Genomic DNA, 19,844 nt, shown 5'->3' on the forward strand with positions numbered 1-19,844 from the left:
ACACTGGCTAAAATTTACTTTCACGGTGCGTTTTTTTAAACTTTTTTTTGCTCCTTGCGACCCTGGCAGTTAATCGAGGCCTCAATCCGGATGGATCAGACGTTTAATCGAACAAACAGAACAAGACATAAAGAAAACATTGCTCTTAAAATAATATTGGCTTCGTGCTATTTCAGGAAACCGCAGAGCTCAGCTACGCAAATTTATTCTCCAGAAGTCGTCTAATAACATTCTACCGAATAAAAGAAAGATTTTTTTCTTCAACATAATATACATATTTATTAATGTATAACTAAGATTTTATTTTGATAAATTACGAAAGTTAATTTGATATTTGAATTACTGTAAACAATGAATCTCACAGACGTTCAGTTGGAAACTATTGTTTTTAACTTTCTCTATTCAACTGTCAGAGGATTATTCACCACTGCGTAACTGATAGCGTTCAATTGTTAAAAAATAATTGCGACAATCTTTTAAATAGGGACTGTTTAAAGTTTTATAATAACATTCCTCGCTAATGGTAGTTATCATCGCTTTCAATTTTAATAATTGCGGCTATCCCTACTGATGATTGGGGAACGAAGAAATGACAAGGGAAATGTTCTGATCACTATCTCAGGAGAAAAGAAAAGATCGGAAGTAAAAATTTTAATGTAGCATTCGTATATAAAACGGGTTTTCCCTTCACAGCCGATGTTTGGGCAACACTGCTGACAACACTGATTCTGGGAAGTTGCTTTGTTCAGTTTAGTTACTGGCCGATGAGTGATTTCATTCATTCGTCATTCTTCATTCAGATAATTTTTCACATTCCTTCTGGGTCCTTAGGTTGTAAACAATCAAAGAAGAATATGGGCATTGTAGGGCAAAAATTAGTCATTTCTAATGATTAATGATTGATCACTCAGACCGTTAGTCATGATTGGTAGTAAGTGACTAATTTAGTCATTAGTCGCCATATGTGATTGGCTAAATTAGTCGTGACAAATAATTAAATACGAGGTATGGCTAATTTGGTCACAATATAGTTAGTCATGACTAAATTTCGATACATCATATTCAAATGGGTGCTCAAAAAATGAAAAATACACTTCATCACTTTTAAAAATTTTTCTAACAGAAATTTATTTCATCAAAACGATAATCCTTCAACACCTTATTTAACAAAAATCAATCTTCCAATTAGAAGTAAAACTCCGTTGTTATGAAAAGCCCAAAAATAATGATAATAACAATAATAATAATAAAATAAAATTTAAAAAATCCTAGAGCAAGCTACGTTTTGAAAAGTAAATATGTTTACATAACCGATCAATGGAAAAAATATTACTTTGAATTAAAATTTATTCCACTTAAAAGGAGATTTCTACATTATTTGGAAAATACACCATCTAGGGGTCTTGATTGTAATAAAATAGATATGTAGAATAATTATTTAACTTTGGTTTTCGTTTATGATAACCATTTTTGAAGGTTTGCCTAGAGCACGACTGTCATCTCAAAATGTTTATCCGGAGTCTGTTGGATTTTGATAAGTTGGTCATTGTAGCCAAAGTTGGGCAAATTCAAACTAATTCAATCATGATTAAGAATTTTGATTGACGTTTCATCATGATTGAATTAGTCATGAGTAAATTAATGACTGATGAGTACTGATGATTTAGTCATACCTCATGATTGAATTAATTATGAAATTAAATCATACAATGATTAATTTACTCATGACTAATTCAATCATGATTAAACTTCAATCAAAATTCTTAATCATGATTGAATTAGTTACATTTTGCCCAACTCTGAATATGGGCAGCACTGTAGGCAACACTAATTTCGCGAGTTGGGTTGTTCAGTTTACTGATTTCACTAGACATGAAATATTTTCTTTTGAGAAATGGTTCCTTTCGGGACAGCTCATTTTATTGAATTAGTTCGAACGACGCTTTTTGGAAAAGGAAAAAAACCTGTTACAATTTTAAAGTGGGTTTAAAATATTATCATGTAATTTTTGAAAAAAAAAATTATATTAGTACAGGATAGGAAAGAGAAAATAATTGGAAAAGAATTTTAGTTCATCATTAAAAATAAAGACTGGTCAACATAGTCCTTTTTCGGGAATAGTACCTTTGAACTAGGTCGTTCATGAATAGAACAACAATCTCACATTAGGTCAAGTCAATATTCGGCTCATGAGAGATTTCATTCCTCTATTCGTCATTCTTCATTAAGAGTCTACCTTATCAGAGGTTTTTGTCATTCAGTTTTGGCGCTTAGGTTTAATCAATCAAGGAAAAAACAACAAGGAAGTATATGGCATTTAAAAACGCTTTTTCTTTCCTTATCCCATGTTTGGGTAAAACTAATCCCGGGATGTCAGGTTCTTCAGTTTGCTCACAGATGGGCAAAACGCTTCCATTTGAGGAATATTTCATTTCGGGAAAGTTCGATTTATTAAATTAGATCAGTGAACTAGTGCAACGAACTAATTCGTTCGTATAAACATCTCTCTTACTTTAGTTCAACTCAATGACCGGTTGACGAGTGGTGATTATTTCCCTTAACAGAGATTTTTCATTCCTTTTTGGTGCTTAGGTTGTAAACAATCAAGGGAAAATATGAACCTAAAACAGTTTTTCTCTCTACATCCTATGTCTGTGCAACACTGTGGGCAACACTGAGTTGTTCCAGTGTACTCGAGAGATGGGCAAAGCCAATTCTATTGAGGATTAGTAACTTTCGGGACAGTTTGTTTTATTGAATTATTTCAGTACACTAATTCGAACGAAATAGGTAGGTCATGCTTTTTGGACAAGCGAAAAAACCGTTAGCAATAATGTGGGTTTAACTTTTTTGCGTAATTTTCGGACAAGTTATATTTATCGGGAGTAGTTCGTTCATGAACTAAACATTTCCCTGGCTTTAGTACAAGTCAAGCTGATGTGTGATTTCATACGATCATTCTTTATTTATTAAGATATGTTCCTTGACAGAGGTTTTCCCATTTCTTTTTGGTGCTTAGGTTCATAATTAATGAATAAAATAAACACATATTTACAAGTGAATAATATACTATATTAGAAAAAGAAATAAGACTGTCATTTTCTATGATCGATTTGAAGGAAGAAACAAATGTCAAAGGACTCATAATTTCAGTTTAATTAACAGCTACTCCTTTCAAAAAATAAGATTTTGGACACATTATACAACGATACCCAGCACATTATCATCTTAAATCATATCATCAATTGACTTGTTATTAAAAAGCAAAGGCATTTAAAAAAATGTATATTTGTATTAAGTACACCTTGCGGAGTACGGATGTATATTGAATTTAATTTTCCTACCTAGGATAAATCATGGATTCCATATCGAGTCAGGGACAAAAGGAAACTGCCTTTGAGGGCGCGAGATGCCCCCGTCGAGAGGCGCTAATGCACTTACAGGAAATTGGTGCCAGGGATCGTACACTTTATGATATTGATGTATCACGAACTTTGAAGCCCTCTGCATTAACCTAAAAAGCATTGAAGAAGAACACGTAACCGGCTGCGGCCTTCGACGGTCATTAAATTCGCTAAGGAATTGATCGGTCGAGATTGCAAAGAGACTCGTAATCGGGACAAATGGCCGGAACAATTTTCAAAACGTTGAAACCTCAAGAAAAGACGGCAGAGTTTTATCGTTGTTGTTCATTTAATAAATTGACATTGTCAAAGTGACCCAAAGATGACTTCAGACCATTTATTTGATTACTTTTCTCTCATTTTTTGACGTATACAATTATTAAACGCTGAAGATCTCATTTCCAATTACGCTGGGCCATTTTATGCACGTATGAGTTTACAGACACACAGACAATACCACACCAACATTGGTCCTTAAAAGGGCCTTAAAGAGCCGGAAAACTTGTAACTATAGCCCCAACATTAACAAGGTGGTTAAGCCGATAACTTAGCCTAAATCGTACCTAATCCTAACTCTACCGAACCTAACCTATCTCTAACCCTACATAAATTAACCTGTCCCTAACCCTACTTAACCTAAGTCAACCCTAACCTTCAACATAACCATTTCGGAACTAACCCAACATAACCTAACCAAACTCCCTGGGAACGCGAAAATAGTCACGCAAAAAAAATGTGTATCCAGCCTAAAAACACAACAATGGTAATGTGAAGGATAGTACCTAAGAAAATTTTGTCATTTTAAAATGGATAATCTTTTCGACTGAATGTCCGACTACATTGATTGATGTTTGATTTATGGATTATAATTACATTTTTGATTGATTTATTGATTATTGATTATGACTGAGTAATACACAGAGAAAGGTCGATGTCTTTTCGAATTTTGTTTGTATTTTTTGAGAAGTCAATAGAAAAATATTTGAAAAATGACATGTTTAGAGTTGTTTTATTATTAGGTTCAGTTATTACATCAAAATCATGTCTTCACTTCAATCCCAACCGGGCGTCAGTCCATATAGAAAGAAATGACCAACTTTTTAATCACTTCTTCTTGTTATAAACCGCAATATGATGCAGATATAACACATCAGAAGGAAAAAAACAGGCAGGAAACCATTCACGGTGTCCATCCAGTTATCTCATCCTCCTTTCTGAAAAACATTTCCGCATACAAAGCACGATAATTTCAACACAATTAACACGCAGTTGAGCTGAGAATGTACGAAATATGATTTGGCTTTTCTGACTCATACACAAAGAAAACAGGAAACGACCAGCAACGGAAACAGAAACAATGGCTAGAGATAAAATTACCCGACGTGGCTAAAATATCGACGTAGGAGTATCAAAAACCTCTTATCTACTAAATGAATAATTCCATACAATTTTGCACGTTAACTGCACAATATAATAAAACAATTTCACTCAAAATCAAACTAAGACTCTATCCACTAATAGGTGCATTAAGGCTAAAAGACAGTGTTTGAAAGTAGTTTAAAATCGAATATTTATCTTCAAACCTTTGTTCTTGAGTAATTGATAATGCTGAATTATCCGAGAGCTAGTTTGGTAACCAACTTTCACATCTTATAAAATCTTATAGTCTGTTTGTTTCCGATCACCCTAGAATGTCTGCCTCTTTGTTTCGGTCATTCAGACACGAATCTGCGTTTTGCCGACTTCAGTGCGGGTTTTTGCCGAAAACCAGACCAAATGAGCGAGGATAGGCGGACCAAGATGATCGGAAACGACAGAACTACAGCGGTCTACACAATTCCTCCCCAATAAATGATCGATTCGAATCAACAGTAAAAGAAATAAAAAGTCATATTTTAAGGTGGCATTGTGGAGCTTGTTTCAGATCTTAGTTGCCTAAAACCCTGCTGTGCTCATTAAGAATTAAGAAAATCGTACTACAACTAGTCGTTAATGTTTAAAACAGAGACACACTTGCCTCACCCTGCTTATTACCCGGACACCCGGGATCAATAGCTCTTTTGAAAACGACCAGGATGTCGTGTTATAATTCCAGGGTTTATTTTGCCCTGCTGCCAAATTCAAACGCGCTGGAAGATACTCTGTACTGATAATATAAAATTCGTTACAAAAGAGAACGGGTGACAATTAGTGATGATGATGAGTATACAAGGAAGTGAGAGCTTGATCCAAAGCACTACGCCTTTTGGCTTATTGTACTTCACCTAGTTCCTTAACCATGAAACTTGTTTCTGGCACCTCTAGGCTTTGTCCACTTCTCCATTTGTTTTGTTTGGATCTAGAGTTCGGAGATGAAGGAGTCTATATATGACCTGGTTATCCCAATTATAGATACTGGGCCTATACTTGGACTACTTTCAGAATTATAATGAGGTTATCATTAAATATACCCATGCTGTGAGGAGTTTTCTCAGATACCAGGGACCTGCGAATAGCCCTATGTGTTAGTTTTACAGTGCGTAGATGTAGCAGTGTTTGCTAGTTTTGTCGAGGGTTCTTTAACCACGAGTTTACTGCGCCTGGCACTTCTAGGCTTTGTCCACTTCTCCATTGTTTTGTGTGGACACATTCTGAGATGAAGGTATGGATAACCTGGTTGTCCTAGTTATAGGTAATGGGTCTATACTTGGAATACTTTCAGACTTATAAACGTGATAAATTAGCACTACTCAAAAAACCAATTTCAAAGTAAACCATGGTTGACTGGTTAAGAAAAAAATTGAAAGAAGCTCATTTTTATTATCTTATTATATCGCTTTGTAATTTTATTCAAACAGCTGATGATTTCAAAAACTTTTCTCTAAAAATTGACATAATGATTATAATTTCTAGAGGTTAATTTGTTTTGGGGGAAGGCTGGGATTCACCATCAAGGGTCATGACTAGGTTAGAGGCTAAACCATCAATTAGGAAACCTTTGGCCTTTCAAGGCTTCATAAAAACATAAAATCTGTGGGTTTTTTCAACTCTTTCATAACATTGCTTAAAACCGGTTCAATCAGTAGAAATTCATACGATAGTGATCGATAGAAAAGGAAACGTGTATCCCGGGGAGAAAGGTTTCACTATCTGTCAATCTGGCAGATTTTTAAGCGGTGCCGGGTATTTATCATTTCGTACCATGGGGCCCCAAACTGTTCAAGACCTTGGGTAACTTATTACCCTAATAACGGTGCTTACGACGAAGGTCGATCGATAAAGAATTGACGGATCTTGATGTCCCAGAACGGAGTAACGTTCTTCGCCCAAAAACAACAAGAGGATTGATTTTTTTTTTTTTTTTTACAAAGGATACCAGGAACTGGAGGAGTTCCCTCCTGAGCACTGCAGCTGTACATCTTATTGTACTTTATCCCTGGCTCCATTTTTGGGGGGGCTCGCAACACAAGTGTGAATTTGAGCTCCCGGTGTGCCGGTGTTCTTCCATCGAACCCATCCATCATTTTTGAAGGGGGTTCGACCAAATTCAGGGTCGCTGAGATCTGATTCCGCTGCTTCCATTGAAATGCCGTGTCAATTTCTTTCAATTGCGGCCACCGGCCGGTCCCCTTAGGCGTCAGAAAAAGTCCAGAGGCGACGGTGGGGATCGAACCCACGACCGCGGGATCTACTAGCCGAGAGTCTAGCGCCTTAACCACTCGCCGACCGCGGCCACCCAAGAGGATTGAATACTCTGGATTTAAGAAAAACAAGTGCTGTCCCTAATTAAGAAGCAGACAAAAATTAGTTGAAAAATACGAGCAAATTTGAGATAAAAACACCGATTTGTAGCAGAGGTGACTTACAGGCCAATAAATTTTAAACATTTGTTTTCAAAAATATTATTACACAAATGGCATTTAAGCAACATCATATTGCACTCAAATGCTCAATGCTTCACTAAGTCGGAGATACCACCATAAATACCTAAATGCATACGAGAACAAGAAGGTTTGCTTAGATTTTTTTCCCCCCAGAAGCAGCTTTCTAAGAGTGGATCCTATAATTGTAGCGTTTTTCTGTCAAAATAACCGTTTTTCTAATCAAATTAACCCTTTTTAATTTGAATTAAATTTTTTAGACTTCAAATTAACCTTTTTAATTTCAAATTAACTCTGTTTTTAATTTTTAATTAAATCTTTTTTAACTTACAACTAACCTCTTTTATCTTCCAATGAACCATTTTTAACTTCAAATTGACATTAGTTAATTTCAAATTAACCCTTCTCAAAGTCCACTTACCTTTTTTGTTACTTTCAAATAGCCATTTTTAATTTCAAAGCAGCCTTTTTTTGGCCGATAAATTAACAATTTTAAGGTTAAATTAACCTATTTTCATTCAAATGATTCCTTTTGAATTACAAAATTAACCTTTTTACTTTCAAATTAACCGTTTTTATTATAAAAATAATCCTTTCTTTAAAACAATGAAAACCTAGGAGATGGTATGAATGTAATGTAAAATGCCTGTTCAGTTGTCGATTTTTTTTTATATCATACATTTATTTCAATTGAGCACTTAGAATATCATTAGAACTTAGAATTTAATTAAAATTTAAAAGTATACAAAATTAAATATAAAATAAATTATTCTTCTTTTAATTTGAGTGGTTTAAATATTTTTGGATCTTAAAACCATATGAAAATATTAAAATGAAGGATTCTCCTTTTGATTCTATATAAACCTATTTATATATTTTAGTTGGGTTCATTTTTTAATCATTCAAATATATTAATAATATTTGTAATAATTAACTAATAATCCATTTATGTTTAGTGGTGTAATTACCAAATTACTTATTTCAATTAATTATACTTTTTATGTAAGGTCTTGGTTGAGATGAAAACGTTAGTGTCACTAGTGGGATTCGAACCCACGACCTTCGACGCAACACGCCCCTGCTCTTGGCCACTTATCACGATAGCTGAAGTGGCTAAGGGCAGCGGCGTATCTATCGAGCCGAAGGTCTTGGGATCGAATCCCACTAGTGACTCTAACTTTTTTATCTCAACCAAGACCTTACGTAAAAAGAATAATTAATTGAAATAATAATTAACATTAAAAAGAGTTAATGTGAAGGTAAAATAAGTTAATTTGAAATTAAAATGAAGGATTTGTCGGAAAAAACCTTTAACAAATCTCTACACTAGAGAGAAAATCAAAACCATACTTCAATAACAAAAGATTATTGTACAGAACTCAAAACAATATTTTTTTAAATATTTCATTTTATACAATTTTCAATTTTAATTGTAATAAATTTTCCTGTTGTATTTTAGATTACAACTTTTTTTCTCAAGATAGGAGAAGAAGATTTGTTTTTATCTTTAATTTATATAATTTTTATTTTTCACTAGTTTTCAAAAATTATTATTGCCCAATTATTTTATATAAAATACTCTACTATACATGAATGTTATTTTACGTGCTTACATTTCATTTCTATTTTTTCTGTAGTTTTGGAGAAATGGTTAATGTGAAATTAAAAAAGGCTATTATTATATTAACTATTTTAAAAAATTAAAAATGGTTAACTTCACGGAAAAAGGCAATATAATATTGATATTAATTCTATTTACCTTCGAACAATTCAAAACTGATTCAAATACCAAAAATTATTTGATATAATTAATCACTACTCTGGTTCCATCATGGCTGAGTAAATTACGATTGATTAATGAATCTTTCATGAACTAAATCGTCGTTTTTTACTAATTTTTCCAGATATTATGTTTATGTAGATTTATCACTTAAATTCGAAGTTCATCGTATTCTTGAATTATAAAGAAAACTGGGTCACCGGTGAATAAAATGCCCTTATGAATATCAATTCATTCCATTTAGACAAAATGAACGTGTCGACGTAACTTTCACTTTTATTGCCTTCTAATACCTATTAATAGTTTAATATTGATTTTAATATTAGATTACGAAATTATCGAGTTTCATTAAAAGTACAAAAAAGTTGTACACTTACACCACAATGTTTCCGGTTCACGTTCACAACAAATACGCTGTCCAATCTGCGCCAAACCTACGACAGAAAAAAAATCTACATCGTAAAACATTAAGCTAGAAAACTATTAACAAGTACATATAATATAAAAAAATATGGGTTTTATACTCGGTAACATTGTAATATAATGAGTGCACTCGCCATCACTTAGGATGAGAGATCATACGGCCAACGTCGTTGAGGACAATCAGAAAGTGAGGCTGAGGAAAGCTGGGTTACTAAGGGATTAAAGTGTCAAGTGAGTGAGAAGTGTAATTTATTACTTATTCAGAAATCGTGAGATGCGGTCTGGTGTGATGTAGGTTTCAGAAAAACATTTTCTTTATCGTGCCAACGTTTCGATCTTTATTGAGATCATATTCACTGGATTTACAAACATTGTTTACATTTGACAAATACATTTAGATGTGGAAAAAAGTGAAGTTATACAATGAAAATATATATATAATCTTATTTTTTTATATATTCAATCAAAGTATTTCTACTCACTCAAAGTGTTTGTCTTTGTGCCATTCTTGCGTATCGTGTTGAGAGTGCCAGTGCGATGTTGCTGTGTTATGTTTATATACGTTGGATTTTGAAGGGGTGGGGAAGGAAGTCTGTATAGAAAAGACATTTTTGTATAAGGCGTCGGCTTCTTTGAGGTGAAAAGAGCCGACGAAGGAAAAAAACGTTGGTAATGGTTCGGCCAGATTATCTTTTCAGGATTATATAGAAAGGGATAAATAGGAGAAGGAAAGCTAAATTGTTGGAAAATTAGACTATGTGAAAAATATTTGATGTGTGGAATGTAATGTGATGATAATGATGTGTAATTATTTGATGTGATGATATGTTATCTATATTGAATTTGATTAATGATATTGGCGTAGCTGCGACTGAGTTTACATGTATCTTTTCTGTAATTGATGCTGTGCTTATCTCTGTTGATGTAAACCATTTCTAAAAAATTACGTTTACGCTTGTTTTGTTCTGTGTGTAATATTTTTGGATTGTTGAAGTCGAAATTGTGTTTGTGTTCAAAATGGTGGATAGTGAGTGCTGTAGGATTTTGCTTGGTTTTTTTGCAATTATAGATATGTTGCTTTACTCTCTTGTCCAGATATTGGGACGTAAGACCGATGTAAGTTGCCGGACAGTTTAAACAGTTGATTTTGTAGATTACGTCATTTATTTGTTATTGGTGTGGGATCTTTAATTTTGGAAAAAAGTGTTTGATTGTTTTATAATTTTTGAAATCTATGTTGAAGTTTCGGACAAGGGAAATTTGTTTAATTTATGTGATAGGCCTTGGATAAATGGTATGGAAATGTATGCTGGTTTGTTTGTATTCGATAGCCTTAATGTAGAATTATTAGTAATAGTGGATGGTGTTAGTGTTGAGCTGTAGTTGTTGATTATTCTGTTAATTATATGTTTAGGGTAGAGATTGTTATGGAGGATCTGTTTGTACATCTTTATGTTTTTGTGGTGGAAGGATTCATGGCTTAAGGTAATATTCTGTGAAGTAACCCTTTGGCCGTGTTTATTATTGTATGAAGAGGATGGTGAGATTTAAAGTTGAGGTAGCGATCTGTGTTTCTTGGTTTTTGATACCAATCTGTGATTAATGTGCCATCTTGTTGTTTTATTACGAGTGGTATTTTTTGTTTGTTTTCGATTTCATGTGTAAATTGTAGGCGTGGGTGAAAGCTATTAAATGTAACTAATGTAGTTTGAATTTGATCTGTGGGAACTGCTGTCAATATATCATCTACGTATTTAGTGAGGAAGTAGGGATAGGTAATTTATTACGTAGGGATTTTATGGGTGGGAAACATAAGGGATTATGGGAGGGTTTTGTTCTGTATGATTGGGTTCAACTGAGGGTCGGTTGCCCTGACGGAGCCTTATATTTGAGTAGTTTGTTGTAGTTTTGATCATGGAAAATTTTATATAGTCCTTTTCGTTTCAGCCCAGTCTAACGAATCGATGTAAGGCGTTTGCTGATAATTTTAAGTATCGAACAAAGTATTGTATAAAGGTTTACATCTTACACTTTTGTCCGGAAATATATGTCGATTGTCAGACAGAAAATTTGCATACTGTTTACATACCGATAGAAATTACTAGAAATTTACTCGTAACAGCTCGCAAAACGTAAAACTTAGAATAAATTAATATTCATGAAAGGCATTGGTCGAGATAAAAAAGTCAGTGCCACGAGCGGGATTCGAACCCACGACCTTCGGCTAAATACGCCGCTGTTCTACCACTTGAGCTATCGTGACCTCGATCCTCTCGGACACCAACTCTCCATCTTCTCAACTCACGAATTTTCCCTCCTTTTTGCCATTTTTCAAATGTCGTGTAATCTATTTGCTTCTCGGCGACAAATGAAATGGCCACGGAGAGCTTTAGTGAAGATATACTTCAGTTTAATTATGAAATCCATTACAGTTCGTGGTCCGATTGACCAATTAACCTTTTTCAATTAATTAATATTTATGAAAGGTGTGTGGTGATTAGTGACCGTTAATCTATAATTATTCAGAAATCGTGAGATGCGGTCTGGTGTGATGTAGGTTTCAGAAAAAATTTTCTTTATCGTGCCAACGTTTCGATCTTTATTGAGATCATCTTCAGGGCTCAAAGTGTTTGACTTCTGTGTGGCACTCTGAACACGACACGCAAGAATGGCACAATTACACAGAAGACAAACACTTTGAGCCCTGAAGATGATCTCAATAAAGATCGAAACGTTGGCACGATAAAGAAAATGTTTTTCTGAAACCTACATCACACCAGACAGCATCTCACGATTTCTGAATAATTAAATTTATGAAAGATATTGGTCGAGATAAAAAAGTCAGTGCCACGAGCGGGATTCGAACCCACGACCTTCGGCTAAATATGCCGCCGCTCTACCACTGAGCTATCGTGACTTCGACCAATACCGTTCATAAATAAATATTAATTAATTGAAAAAAGTTAATTGGTCAATCGAACCACGAACTGTAGTGGACTTAGAATAAATAAACTACACGTTTACATACATTTTTGAGTATACTTGTGTCCGATGTACTTGTTGTCTTTCATTCTGCACCCAGTTGATTTTATCTTGACATAATGAAAGCATCGAAACGCAAAATTGCGGTCTGTTTAATTATTCTAAAGATAAAAATGAAGAAGAAACATTCTATATATGTCCAAGAGTGAGTTTTGAGACGTGAAAAACTCGGTGCCTACAATCAATTCTGATGTCTGCGCTCAGTATTCAGGATCCAGTTCAGTTTTCGAATTTTTGGAGAACGAAACCGGTTGATTTTGAAAAGCTTACTTTATATATCTGTATAATCTGTCCCCATATTACAAAGCAAGATACAAAATTGAGAAAAACTATTAATATAACAGAACTACTTGCTGTAGCTTTGCGATTTTTAGCATCTAGTAAGTAGGTATTATTATTAAATAAAAATTGTAATTTTAATTTTGTTTTAGACACTACTCTTTTTTGTCAGTTATGTTTAACCGACATTTACTTCAATGGCAGAAAAGTAGACGAATGTTCAACTTTTGCGATAAGTGTCGAACAAAGTTGAACTTACAACTAACCGGTATAGAAGTATCGACACAAAATAGTGGTTGAAATATACACTGACAGGCAACAAATTCCACCCAATTGATTTTTTTTTCATTTTCTTGATAAAAGAAAATTCCGCCCTTAATTTGTCTCATTGTTCTTACCAATAAATATTCGTTTTTGCTGTTTTAAACTGGGAATATCAATTGAAGGTAAACATACATAATCCTTAATAAAAAACAAGGATAAAGGATTTTTCACGTTTACGTTTTACGGAATTTAAAATGTTTTTTTAAACAAAAACAAAAACTGTTTAGTTTTCATTTTGTTTTCTTCATTTCAATTTTTAAACTTAAAAATGCCACTTAGTGCTGTTGGTCGTATGTTGCAAGGATAGGAGAGGATGTTGCGCGGCGTGTGGCACTTATTGATGATGGACGTAATATCAGGTATGCTGCTATTGCCATCGGAGTTCCCCTACGAAATTCTGCTAGACGCCGTTAGACTTTTTCGAGAAACTGGGTTCTACCATAGAATGCTCGTTACTGGACGGCCTAGGGTAACAGAACCAGAGGATGTCAGTGTTTTGAGGTTGAGAATTTTCAAAACCGGCACCTTACTGTGATCAAGCGATTCTTCAGCCCAAGGAAGTTCGAGGTGTCCAAATTTCTGAACGCACTGTTCGAAGAAGATTAAATCAGTAAAGTATGATGGCTGTTCGCCCCGTAAGAGGACCAGAATTGACCAGAAAACTGAGTTGCACGGCTCGCGTTTGGTCGAGAACACAGCCATTGATCTTTGGACAATTGGACTGCTGTACTTTTTACTGAAGAGTGTAGATTTGTTCTACTGACACAGATGGGTGTGAAAGAGTGTGTAGAAGGCGAAATGACAAGTACGAAGCTTGGAATTTTCCCCAGACCAACGTTTTCAACGTAGCTCAGAGATGGTGTGGGCAGAAATTTCAACGGAGGGTCGCACAGAGTTGGTTGTTGTTCTTGGAGGGTCTTTGACGGCCAATCCTTATGCGGATGAAATTTTGCGTTTCATGGGTTGCCCTTTCCTCGATGAAATCAGCGACAATCCTATCCTAATGCACGATAATACACCGACCACATGTCACTAGCATAGGGCAACCCTTCAACATCATAACATCACGATCTTAGCCCGGCCAGCCCGTTCTCCAGGCTTGAACTCCTTCCAACAATTATGGGATAACCTCAAAAGACGAAGAGCATGTCCATCATTTCCCTGATACACTCCACGATCTTGAAAGGACTCTTCGTGAAGAATGGGCTAACCTCCAGCAAAGAGATTTTTCCAGACTGGTAGAAAGTATGCCGAGGGGTCTTCGAGAAGTATTAAAGGCAAGAGGAGGAAAATACACGTCTGTCCATCTTTTTAAAAAAAAAATCGTTTCCTTAACATTTTGTATTATTTTTTTAAACAAAGATTCAATTATTAAACGTTAAAAGACGTGAAACTTTGATTATTATATAAAAATAGATACAAATCAAGTTAAATTACAAGTAAATTGTGGATTTTCAGTTTTGCCTCTAATATCGCTTATAACATCACCTAACATGCTATTAATTTTACCTATATCTTCCTTGCTTAAAGATTGCAGCTGACCATTCACTTCTATACAAGGTATAAGAGCAAAACTTATACCAATTCTATAGTAATATTCAAATTTTTTTTCAATAAATCGAGCAAATTTTCGGAATTTAAGGACCATCTAAAAGAAACAAAACATAATATCAATTCAAATCTAAATACAAGAGTGTTACATAGTTTCAACAAAGGGAAAGAATTATATTGGTTTGAGAAATTTGAAATTAAAAAATGTAAAATTGAACATGGCGATAAATGCATTAATAATGTAACAGATTTTGAACTACTTCCCATTTTAAATATGCACATAAATAATATCAAACATCCAAATAATTAAACTAATTATTTTAATTGTTATTATTGTTATAGTAATTTAATAATATTTAGTATTTACTAGTATAATATTTATTTGTGTTATAATTTCCGCGTTTCGCACGTTCAAATTGAGCGCCATTAAAACAAATCAGCTGCTAATTGGAACGTCGCGTTGGCGGAGGTATCAGCGGGTTCACTTTGGCAATTCATGTCGAGAGACGTGGTTGTAGAAGTTCTTCAACCTGATGATGAGCTAAAAGGCTCGAAATCCGGATCGTTGTAAAACAATTTACTGTGAGTAGGAACTATCTTTTTAGAAAGGATAGAAAGGATTCAATCTTTTTGTTTCGGATGTATTGGCCTACGAACCCAAGCCTCATCTTGAATTGCAACTATATTAAAAAATTTACTAAATAAAGAAAAAAGCAAAAGAAGCCCCGGTCGGTATTTATTTTTAGTATTGGCGTTTTTATGCCTTAAACGTTGCAATTTAGCTGCTTTTAAACCCAACTAGTCTAAACTATAATATTTAAGAAATTTACCAGGCAGGGAAAAAGGACAATAAAACCCCGAGGTAGCTAGTTATTCCACTCTCTATTTTAAAATCCGGCGTTGGGTGATGTCTTAAACGACTTATAAGCGCGTTTCAGCTTGTATGGTAGAAACCCGAAGTTTTAAAAAGACTTGCAGTAAATTTTTCACTGTTCATTAGCCACGATTTCTGTCTGGCATAAATATCATTAAAGGAACACATAGGAGCCAAGGGCCCACCGTGTTAACGCCCTATATGTTCTACGAACATTCTGTACATAAGTATTACTTAGCAATATAAGTAATTAAATTCTCAGTGGTACACTTTTTCAAAAAGTGCCTCCTCAGTACCAGATAACTTCTCTTAATTTTTTTTTTTTTTTAAATAACATTTTTATTCTACTCGGGTTGAATGATTAAAACAAATAGCATTTTGGCTCGAAAATAATTAATTAACCAACTATACATGGATTAATTTTACCCGGGGTTGAAAGGAGGCGACCGGGTGCGCCCTCGACAAGGGTCACGGCCTTGAACCGGGGGCGGCGGGGGCAGTCAATCTATCTCGCCTCCGCTGCCGCCCCCGACAACGGCCAGCGGGTGAAACATTCAGATCTCGGCTTTCTATTTTGGCACGGATTTCTTAGAGGTGACCTCTGATGGTGACACAACGCGATGAAAAGGGTACGCAAAATGTAAATGTTTTGTTGAACGGGAAGGGGTGGAAATTAATTTTTAATTAAATTTTTTATGATACATGAGATTTTAAAATAATATTTCCAGCATAATTACAATCCCAATCTGATAGATGATATAAAGGGTGTACTTTTTAGATGTCCTGACAGAATTTCTCTTGGACCAATGACGCTAACAAAAAATTTTTACTTTTTTTGGAGAAAAATTATACAGGGTATGTCAGGATCAGTTCAACTTCAAAATTTCAAATATGACCCTGCACATCCTGACACATCATTTTAAAGGATTTGTACGCTGAAAACAATGGTGCAATCAGAGCAATTGGTCGAAAAATGAACAAGTTATGACAAAAAGAACCCGGCAGCTTAATTTACGAGGAGCTGAAAAGTTAACAGTATCCTCGAAAATCCGAATTCACCTCTCCGAAATGTTGGAAAGGGTTTTAGGTTTTCCAAAAAATAAAATTAGGGGTGTACTCCGGACTTATAATTTTAAACCGGGGGACTCTGATTATGACAGGCGTCTAACGTTCCTTGCACAAATGTCGATTTGGGAGGCTGAAGAGAGCGTTCTTCCATTTATCCAATGGACTAACTAAATCCAACTTCTCCTCTAATGTTATACTAAACCATTAGGTGGTTCACAGTATCAACGCTTGGTGTAGACTTCTGCTGGTGCTGTTCCTCAAATTTTTGAGGAAGGTTTACCAACACTATCAGTTCCTCTTCAACAACGACAAAGAATGATTTTCCAGCTTGATGGACGCCCCGCACACAATTTTGCAAGTGAGGTGTTATTTGAATCACCACTTCCGGGATAGATGGATAGGACCTCATGGACCGATCTGTTGGGTTCCTCGGTCACCCGGATTTAACTCCACCTGACTATTTTCTGTGATGCCATTTAAAAAACAGTGTCTACGCCAATCATAATCCAGCAATCTAAGTTGAAGAATGCGAAAAGGATAGAAAATGCTTGTCAATCCATCTCCCCTGACTCCGCTTTAAGCACCGGTGAAGAGTCGTTAAAAAGAGCAAATCTTTGCATCTTTACGTAAGGCAGGCAGTTGGAACATGAAATGCGATTAATAAAAAGCAAATCAAAGACTGTTTTTTCTACATTTTTGCCATAACTTTGTCATTTTTTAACCAATTTAAAATCCGATTGAACCATTGTTTTTAGCGTAAAATTCCTTCAAAATAATGTGTCAGGATGTATAGGATCGTATTTGAAATGATGAAGTGGAACTGGGCCTGAGGTACCTTGAATAATTTTTCTGCAACAAAAGGTAAAAATTTGAAACTAGACTAAAATGCGCCATCGGTTCAGGAGAAATTCTGCCGGGCCATCTCAAAAGTAAAAAAAGTAGTAGTAAGTAAAGAAAGTAATTACTCTTTGCCTTAAAGTTGAATGAACATAAAACAGAGTTATTAGGTGGGAATTGTTCCAATCTAGTATGTTAAGTCGTCTTCTATTACAGTAATTTTTGGGACATAGGATCGCTGAACGTCCAACTAACCGTGGAGTGTAGTTGACAAGAGGTAAGAAACTTGAATTGAAGAAAATTGAACCCAGCCCTCTAGCGTGGAAAATGTGACTTGGAAGCCCTATCAACTCGACCACCAGGTTCAACTTATACTTCTATAATAATGCTAATTTGGAAACCACCTATAGAATTTACAGAAAAAATGTTATTGAATTATTTCTTATTAAAGGTTGCTCTATTAAAATTATTGGTCCTCCGGGCCGGATTTGGATTAGAGACGCGAAATCCGGCGCCGACCATAATTTCCATAGATATTTCTTTATCCGTGTATTTTACTCAATATTGAATTAAGTTTTTATGGGTATCTATACGAGGCAGTTTGTTGTATCCCATTACCTACTCGTTCCCATTCCTACATTTGCGACTTTTTCCTCACAGAACTCGATATTTCTGACCCAGATTATTCTTTCCAGGATATTGTGTTCGGATTCATTTCTTCTTAACTTCTATTCCTTCGTTTACAATTAACAACCAATTTCCTTCTGTCCCACTGTCAAGAAGCTTGGGATTGCCCTAGATCAGGCCTGGCCGCCTTATGTCTCCCAGATTTCCCGACGCTGCTTCTCCACCCTCCATTCCGTCGTACCAACCTTCAGAACTCTATATTTCCTAAATCAAGAAAGTCAACTATTTTAAAACCGGTAAATAAAATTTTTAATCTTGCTTTACCCAGTGAACTCCGACCAATATCCATTCTAACCTCCTAAACCCCTTTGCAAACGTCTACCTACTCAGAAAACTCAAATCTCTTTGCTTCTTTCCAATCTGGTTTCCTAGGTTTTCCATACAACCTGCTTTGCTACTAAGAATCACCACCGACATACAAACTTCTACTGACCAGTGTAAAATCGCCATATTTGACCTTTTCGATTTTTCTAAATCCTTTGATCTGTTTTTCTGCTCGTGCCATTCTTCCTTTCAGACGTTCTCAATTAAGTCTCCTTCCCAAACCAGCCTCCATCCTCTTTCATATTCATCACTTCTGGAGTTCCTCAGGGCTCAAGCAACTCCGCTTCGCTGTTTTGCTGTTACATTAATGACTTCCCAAAATCTCTTTAATGTTGCCTTTTTCACCTTTATTTACAAGTCTCAAATTTACCTTTTCTTCTTACCAATTTCTGACTTACAAGTTTGTACCTTGTATTTATTTAGGAAGACTTAAACTCAACCTCCTAGGCCGCTGAAAATCTTATGAGGGCTTATCTTGAACATAGAACAGTCCTATCAATTAACAATCATTTCCCTTCAGTCAAGAACCTTGGGATTGTACTAGATCAGACCTTGTCCTGAAAACCCAACATCTCCCAGATTTACTCCTAGTTTCCTCTCATATTCCGACCCCATTTTAATTATGGATGTGATGTGTACAGGGGATTCATTGCGGAGTCTCTTCTTACGGCAATATATGATGCCCCGAGTTCAAAAGCCACCAGAGTGAGCAGTTTTACTATAATTTTAGTTGGTTGACTATGTGGTTGACTGTCAGCTTAATTTCCTCCATTGGGTTCTAGTTACTCAATTAATACGAGCATTAGCTTGTAAAATAAGTCCATGGCGTTTTGTAATAATTCGATTTTATTCCTATTGTGTTCATTATTGTTTACACACTCCAAAAACATTTCTAGTTAAGGTATTTTTATTCGTAATTTTTGTTAAAGATCTAGTATTTTTACAAGTTGTGCTAATATAATGCTAATAAAATAGTGCATTTTTTAAAATGAATGCTATTTTTACTAGACAAATGGGGAAATTGCTTACACTGCTAGGAAAATATGAACGGTGACAACAAATAACGCATTATTTTGGAGAAAGCACCTCCCCAAGTAAGTGGTTTGCTCTGATCAGAAGCGGAAATTTTGATTTGTAAGACGCAAAGCGTTTTGTCCGCCCTTGACCGTTGATGAAGTTGCGTTCGACTTCAGAGCGGCTGGATTATTATTGTATATAACATTAGTTTGATAATCCTGAGTGAAATTGTTTTATTATGTCTTTAAGGTGCAAATTGTACGGAATTATCCCATAAATAGATAAGAGGCTTTTACTACTCCTGCGGCGATATTGTAGCCACGCCGGATAATTTTATTTTTACCCCGTTGTTTTTGTTTCTGTAGACCTATTTT

General features: G+C 35.1%; 1 protein-coding gene across 3 annotated transcripts in view; it reads right to left on the reverse strand.

Moving 5' to 3' along the window:
* Nucleotides 1–19,844, reverse strand: part of LOC106673825 (serine/threonine-protein kinase NIM1-like) — a 117,148-nt gene that overhangs the window by 53,928 nt on the left and 43,376 nt on the right. For 2 of the 3 annotated variants that reach the window (XM_014406130.2, XM_014406132.2), the window contains one exon: nt 9,422–9,478. The exons of the other annotated variant lie outside the window; for it this stretch is intronic. The gene's annotated coding sequence lies outside the window, so the exon portion shown is untranslated. The remainder of the gene's footprint in view (nt 1–9,421; nt 9,479–19,844) is intronic. 3 annotated transcript variants of the gene reach the window in all.

Source organism: Cimex lectularius, unplaced genomic scaffold (genome assembly GCF_000648675.2).
Source record: "Cimex lectularius strain Harlan isolate CLEC.00 unplaced genomic scaffold, Clec_2.1 scaffold6, whole genome shotgun sequence".
NCBI lineage: Eukaryota > Metazoa > Arthropoda > Insecta > Hemiptera > Cimicidae > Cimex > Cimex lectularius.